This window comes from Pezoporus flaviventris, unplaced genomic scaffold (assembly GCF_033815535.1).
Source record: "Pezoporus flaviventris isolate CSIRO_AGI_PZ_B2104156 unplaced genomic scaffold, CSIRO_AGI_Pfla_v1 ptg000031l, whole genome shotgun sequence".
Taxonomy (NCBI): Eukaryota; Metazoa; Chordata; class Aves; order Psittaciformes; family Psittacidae; genus Pezoporus; species Pezoporus flaviventris.
In genome coordinates this window covers 30,381,214-30,388,533 of record NW_026892579.1, presented here as the reverse complement: position 1 = coordinate 30,388,533, position 7,320 = coordinate 30,381,214, and the positions used below count along the sequence as shown (strand labels likewise).

At 37.8% G+C, this 7,320-nt stretch overlaps 1 protein-coding gene across 1 annotated transcript in view; it reads right to left on the bottom strand.

The window, feature by feature from the left end:
• Nucleotides 1–3,081: 3,081 nt before the first annotated feature.
• The window catches only part of HMGCLL1 (3-hydroxy-3-methylglutaryl-CoA lyase like 1), an 81,853-nt gene continuing 77,614 nt past the window's right edge, over nt 3,082–7,320 (bottom strand). The window contains exon 10 of the transcript XR_009744599.1: nt 3,082–3,427. The gene's annotated coding sequence lies outside the window, so the exon portion shown is untranslated. The remainder of the gene's footprint in view (nt 3,428–7,320) is intronic.

Here is a 7,320-nt window from a genome sequence, read left to right as displayed (position 1 = left end):
TTAAAAAGTAGTAGTGGTAGTTTTGTACACTAGGTTCCTATTGTACCTGATGCAATATTTGTAAGGCAGCAGAGTCACATGTGGGCTGACTGTAGTTTGATGGTGGAACACTTCGGGGATAGGAGGAGATCAAGATTCCAATCCCTTTCAGTACAAATAAGAATAAAACTATCAGGGCTAATACTTTGACCTCAGTATATTGTTGCTGAAACTTTTTGATTTCTCCTCCAATATGCTTTGAAAAGAAATAAAGGATCCTTGTCAACTTCAATAGTTTATATTTATATAAACTAAATATATTTATATTTAGAAATAATTCTGTGGTCTTAATGCCCAGTGGAGAAAGCCACTTGCTTGGGGCTGAAGTGAAGTGCCTGCTTCTCTAGAGGAGATATGACCCATCTCATCATCTATGTTTTCTATTCACTGTCTCTAGGCAAGACCTGAAGTGCCTTATTCTCCCCGTGCACTGTACTGGGAGTCATGGTCCCTAACACACCACTCTGGATCCCACTTTCTGGCTTTGAGTTCTGGATTTCTCCCTGTAGCTATTTTGCTAGATTTAAGCATTTAGCTTAAATTTCTAGCAATTAGTTGTCATAGTTATATCCTTGTAATGATCTGATTCTGGTCAGCGCAGGATAATGGACTGGCATTTCTTACACGACTGTTACCATGAATGGCATATGCACTGTCTTGTTATGATAGCATCTGATTAATTATATTTTGAATTTGATTAATTTGAATTATGTCTGAATTCCCAGCTAATGTAACTAAATATAACACAACACAGTATCAGGAATTAAATACTGGTTTCACCGAATTCAGCTCCGGTTTAGACTGTGACTGATTCAGAGCTAGGGCTAGAAATTCACTGTGTGATCAGAACAGCAGGAATGTCTCTGCTCTTCAATGTGAGTTTTGCTGCTGGCTTTGGTAGCTTGTGAAATGACTCAGTGTGACAGCAAAATAACAGGTCTGCAGTTCTGCTGGGGAGAGTTTTAGAAATTTTTTACAGTTATTACATCAGGCATTTCCTCTTTTTAGGATCGGCATAAGCCCAAAAATTCTGTCCAGATTTGCAGTCAAATGATATCTCATTACTAAATCAGCCTTTGGACAAAAATACAACAGAAAAGTACAAATTCGGTTAGTTTGCAAACCAAAACAATCTCCTTTATCAGTCCAGCAATTTGCAACTTTTAGTTTACCTCCTACCATGTAGGTATTTTGAAAGTAGTGTATTGATATTCTTGATCGTAAAACTGTGAAGATTAAAAAATTCAAACCAAACAAAATGTTGAGAATACAGTGTTCCCTTTATATAGGAAATGCACATATGAAGCAAACCTTGTGTTGGTTTTTCAGTCTGACTTTAAAACAAAAAAAAAAGATTCAATGCTGAACCCTCTTTGTCGAAGAATTTGAAGAGATCCATTCATATTCAGATTTAACTAAACCTAAATCAAAAACATCTCTTCTAGCTTTCTGTCATATAAACTTTTTTTTACAATTATAGTTAGATACTAGAAAGTTTACTCATATATGTGCTTAGACAGACACACACAAGTGAGTTTCTTTGAAAGACAGCAAGATATTTATGGCCATTATGTTGCTTCTGTAATTTTACAGGCTCTCTTCATTAGAAGAGAGCCTTTCATTAGAGCTCACTTCATTGCTTCATGGAAAAGTACATTTCCTCTATTATACCTGTAAAATGTATTGTTTTGATTTATATTTCCTAGTGACACTGTAGTCTGTCAGCTGTATCTGGGTGTTAATTATAAAATAAAGGAATTTCTGCTGGAATGGCCTGTGTTCAAGTGATCATGATTAGACTCTGTCAACAGTTTTGTGCTGGAAGAAGTAGTATCTTTGTAAGAGCATCATCATTAAAATCTCTTCTCCTGATGTGAGATATCTGCACCTAATTCCCAGCTGATAAAAATTAGGTCTCATTGGTGACTTGGGATTCCCAGGACAGAGGTCATTTTGAGTCAGGACATGGCATTCACTCCCCTTCCATTGTAGACAGGACAATGCAAAGTGAAGAAATGACGACCGATTGGACTAGAGGGAAAAAGCATAAATTTTAGTCTTACAGAAATGGGTTCAAGATTTCCCTTTCAAGATTGTTTATGTAGTTTATCTAAAGATTTTTTCCAATTAAATTTGTAAAAAGTTTTTGAGACAAGTGCACAGAACTAGCTGTTCCATTTGCAGTACTGAAACTACAAGGTCTCCACTTTTCCTGTCTTGCCACAGTGAGTCTTGAATTCTTCAAAAGGAAGATTTTTCTCGGCCAACGTGTTTGTGAGGTGAAGGAATGGGCTGCCTGGGCAGACGAGTATGGACTCAGCCTGTTCAGGCTGTTGTGGGAATGGCACCCTGGTACTCAGCTGGATGTCAGATAAAGCTAATAATATAGGAGATAGATGCAAGCAGCACCAACTCTGTCCTGAAGATGGTGCCTTAAAAGAACGAACGCCATTCAGTTCTTTAAAAAACATTACTGTGGGTGTCTTTCCACCAGGGAAAACACTAACTTGAATTCAAGCTGGTGAAGATAACTAGCTGCAGTTCATGCTGAGGTACTTAATGGTAGCATGGGATAGGGAATTTTAGAGTTGACTTCTCCAAGAACATTCCCTGATCAACACAGTGATGTTTCAGACCACATGCTGAAATCATTCAGTCTCCCATGAAGTGTACAGGGGGTCTTAGACATCACTTAAAGGGCACAGATTTCTACTCTGCAGTGGAACATCTTAAGTTAGATAATGCCACACTGATTTTTTTAATCCTACCTCCAGTCCTGGCTCTAGCTTTTAATGTTTAGTTAATGGAGGGAAGAAATATTTCCCCAGTAACTTAGAAGAGATTTGTCAGCTATAAAAGCACAGAGGAACAACTGATGGAAAGGTAATCTGAAGAAAATGCACTCCAAATGGATTACACGGTAACAAAGTCAACACAGGCATACGTGTCAGAGTGACAGCTTATATTTGCTAATGCTGTGTGTGTGAGCTGGTTAGTCAGAGCTGATGAATCTGGTGTAATACATAAGCATATCAGTTTCAGTAAACACTGAGATATATTTTATTTCAGCTTTAACACCACATATTGCAAAATCACAAATGCATTTAACCAAGAGAGTACATGATAATTCCTTAACAAACACATAATCTCTCTTACATCGGTTTCAAAGGACTAAGTTGACTTTGGCTGTAGTCCTTCTGCCTGCAGTGTTATTGCAGAAATGAAGACTAACACTGCATTAGAGCAGGACCATAGAGAAAAAAAAAAAATCTTCAGAAATATAACATAAGAAAAGCATTGATCAGTAACTCAAGAACTGGAAGGTGTCTTTCATTCACTTCTCCAGATTGATTCTTCTGTTCAGTCCATTCTCCAGACATTTCACAATCTATAAAGAGAACTTGAGGCAGTCTGAGAAACCATATTAAAAAAAAAAAAAAAAAAAAACCAGTGGCAGAGAACACTCATTTTTAGGTATCACAATAACTAAACAATATTTTTACTCCTTAAGAATAACTCAGTGGACAAACAGTATTTCATTTCAACAGCACTGATCCAAAACATAGGAATTTTACCTCACAGACTTGCAGTCTTCATTTCATGAATCCTTATTACAATAATAAAAGTTTTATGAACTCAAATGATGCTATTAAGAAAGGAAAGTTAGCCAAAGCCTCTCTGAATTTACTTTCAAGACCAGAATATTTACTTTTATTTCCCTAAACCCTGTTTATACACAAAAATAAAATATTAAAGTGCTGGTTCAGAGCCAAGATGCCTAAATACGTAAAAGTTTAAACTACAAAGCAAGCTGCTGCTGGAATACATTAGCACTATCCATGTATGGGTTCCATGTCATGGCTGTCTTGTGAAAGGCACGGAAGAACACTTATGCCCATTACTAACGGAACCGATTAACTTCTCCTCCAAAAAAATCACACCAGCCACATCTTCAGAACAATATAATGTCTTGACCTGCCAAGGAAACCAGCATTTTACTTTCTAGTTATGGCCAAACCATATGGGGAAAAGCAAAACTACTGTGAAAGTATGAGAGAAATATCCAGCAACATGACATTGGCCACAGGTTCAGAGCAGGGCACAGACCAAAGACCACTGGGGACTGACAGTTTACATACTCCATGACCCTGGCACAAGTAAGATGATCTCGATGTTGTTCTGCGAGATCTCTTCAGTGACTGGTACAGTGAGCTACAAAGTAGTAAATATCTTGGTACACCTAATTTTTCTCTAATAAGAGTTGGCAGGGCAGTCAGTAACTACTTCTCTCATTCATGTTCTGAGTTTATACTACTCCCTTTTCAATATTTACAGAAGACCATCAGCAAAACAGAGACAGTATGTCCCCACTTCCCAAAAGTGTGATCATGATATTCAGCGCTCTGTTGGTTTTTCTTCATACCTTTCAACAAATATATACTCATATAATTATCATAATGACATAGTAATAAGAACATCTGCTCATGGAAGCCAAACACCTGGATGCAAGCCTTCTACAGCCAGAGGGTTAATTCAGTGTGATGAAAAAGCAATGTACTCAGTGAGAGACACTGATAGGGGCTTAAAGAGCAGGCACCACCAATGATGGGTCACTGAATATAAGCATAAAGAGTTAGAAAGAAACACTGGAGAGCAGTAGCACAATCCCATGACTTGGCATGTTTTTGAAGGGATGTAATCTCAACTTCTTTATTATGTGCTGAATTCAATGCTACCCACATGAGTGATACTCATGGCATCTACTGGATTAGCTCTTGTTCTTAAAGGCAATATATGGTTATTTTTTAAAGCCAAAGATAAGGCATTAAAATGCTCCACACAGTCAAAACGATGCCAGTCCAGGAAAGCAGAGTGGCAGCACTTTATGTGTCTAACGAGTTTTAGAAGCAGCAACTTGACATGGTTTAGGATTCTCAGTCACACGACAAGTAAAGAAGGATTTTTATGGGGATTGCTCACCTGGACCCACAGACCTAAATTCTTCCCAGGTGGCACTTTTGGCACATAAACATGAGTTGTTTTTTTTATTTTTTTATCTGGCTCCATGTTTCTTTCTCCCTTGTAAGGATCCTGACAAACAATCTATTTGTCTGTGACCTCCACCCTGGATTACTATAAATCACTATGTGGTTGAAGCTGAACGTGTGGGTAAAGAACAGGCTCCAGATGTGACTGCTCATCTTTTCCAATGCTCACATCATTACAGAGTAACAGACCTGCATTGAAGGCTCTCCACAAGCTCCTAAGTAGTTTCTAAACCAGACCCAATAAAGAACCAAGGCATTTTAGGTTGTCCATCCCTGTGATTTAATAGGTACCCTGTTTCAGTGCATAGGGAGAGTTAAGTGCCTTAGAATTGCAAATTGGACAGCCCAGATGCATCTGCACTATACACAGAGGCATATCTGAAAACTCCCCCACAGCGTAAGGGTCTTCTAGCGCCAAAGTTAGCAATACTTCATGGTAATTAGGAGCATAGATGTCTAAAACTCCTAAAGAACTGAGCAACGCTAGCTCTTTTATTCTATAGTCTATGTTCTGCATAGGTATTTTCTTCAACACAAAAATCATGGTAGCAGGGAAACTACTCACTTTTATCTAAGATGTTGTAGTTAGTATACTTACCAAAAAACTGGATAGTATCGGTTCAGTTCCTAACTTTGCCTATAGCTGAAGCCTTCACCACCATTTGCAAGGAACAACTCTTACTTGTTGCAGAGACACTTTATTCATGTGATCTCTCTGGTCTCAAAAATCTTTAATTCCATCCTGCCCCATGGCACAACTTCATCCAGATTTACTGTAAGTTACTAATAACTATATTTTTCAGTTCTGCATATAGCTGGGTGGTTGATTAGAGTGCCAGAAAATGTGCATCTGAATCTTTCCAGGCTGAGTAGCAAGCTAATCGCAGATCAATTGTTTAGTCTGACATCCAGGCTAATATTTAAGAGGTGGTTTGCATCACAACTACTTTGTTGTTTTTCTTTTTCCAAGGGGTGACTTCACTTTCATTTTTTGAGAGGCTCAGTCTTGCTAATGTCAGTTAAACATGGTCACAGGATCTTGGGTAGATAAAAATTCATCAGGCCCTACAACAGAACTGCATGCTTCAGCCCAAAATGAGCTAATTCTGTGCCGGCACAGAAGCAAACTAATAAGGAAATTCTATTATTAAACAGGAAAGTATTACAGTGTGATTAGTCACCTTCAGGAGTAAATGCAACCTGAATTAGGGTATTTATAATGTTAATTCTGGCACCTCATTTAGGCCTTACTACTAATTATTAGACCAAGAACAGCCAACGTACTGCTGCAGATTTCTCACATCTTCATTTGATATAACCCATTACAGAATTTATAAATCTGTGAATGGTTCAAGACCTAGTTTTATTAAAGTTTGTGGTTTGATCTATGAGCCATAGTGGCTGCTAAATAACAAAGCCCCAGCTGAATCATGGGAAAATGAGGACAGAGCATTTTCTGTGGTGATCCAACCATGTGCATCCAGAACAGTTCAAGCAAGTAATGGTGTTCATATCTTTAAGAATACTTAAAAGTTTTCTTACTAGATACTGAAGGAAAGTGTGCCATTTTGTATTTTGTATTAGTAGGCAAGATATTTCCTGCCTCACCTGAACAATTTCTTTGCTTATTCTTTGACTCTTACCATGCGAAGAGTGATACAATGCAGTTTATCTTAGTTTTCACTATGCTTTCGGCATAAACAGGATAGAGGTTTTATATCAAGTTTATAGCTTTGAGTTACGTGGCATGTAAAGTTTGACTTCCTCAAGCTGTGCCAATTCTGAACTACAGTACTGCCTAAAAGACCTCAGAAAAAGTTCACTTCAGTATTTCAAAGGCAAACCCAGAGTCAGCTGTAACTTGGCAGAGTTGGGTTCCAGACAAAAATGATTCAGTCTTTTCCTTTTTTATGTTATCTTTCACTCTCTTTCATCTTGCCTCTTCCCAGCTTTTCATATTTTGGAGGAAAATGAAAATATGAAAAAGATCATAGATTTTAGGTTTTTATGTTAATAGGCTATGTTCAGAAAAAAATACAGATCAACGTTAGATACACCAAGAATTACAGAAGGATCCTACACAGCCAGCCAATAACTGCATCGATGTTTCAGGCTGAAAAAAATGACAACATTTACATGGCACTTTTGAACAGGTTACAGATAGGATAAGGCTCTTTGAATGCGTCCATTACTGATCTAAAACCGACAATGCAGTTCACTGGCATCTTGCTGA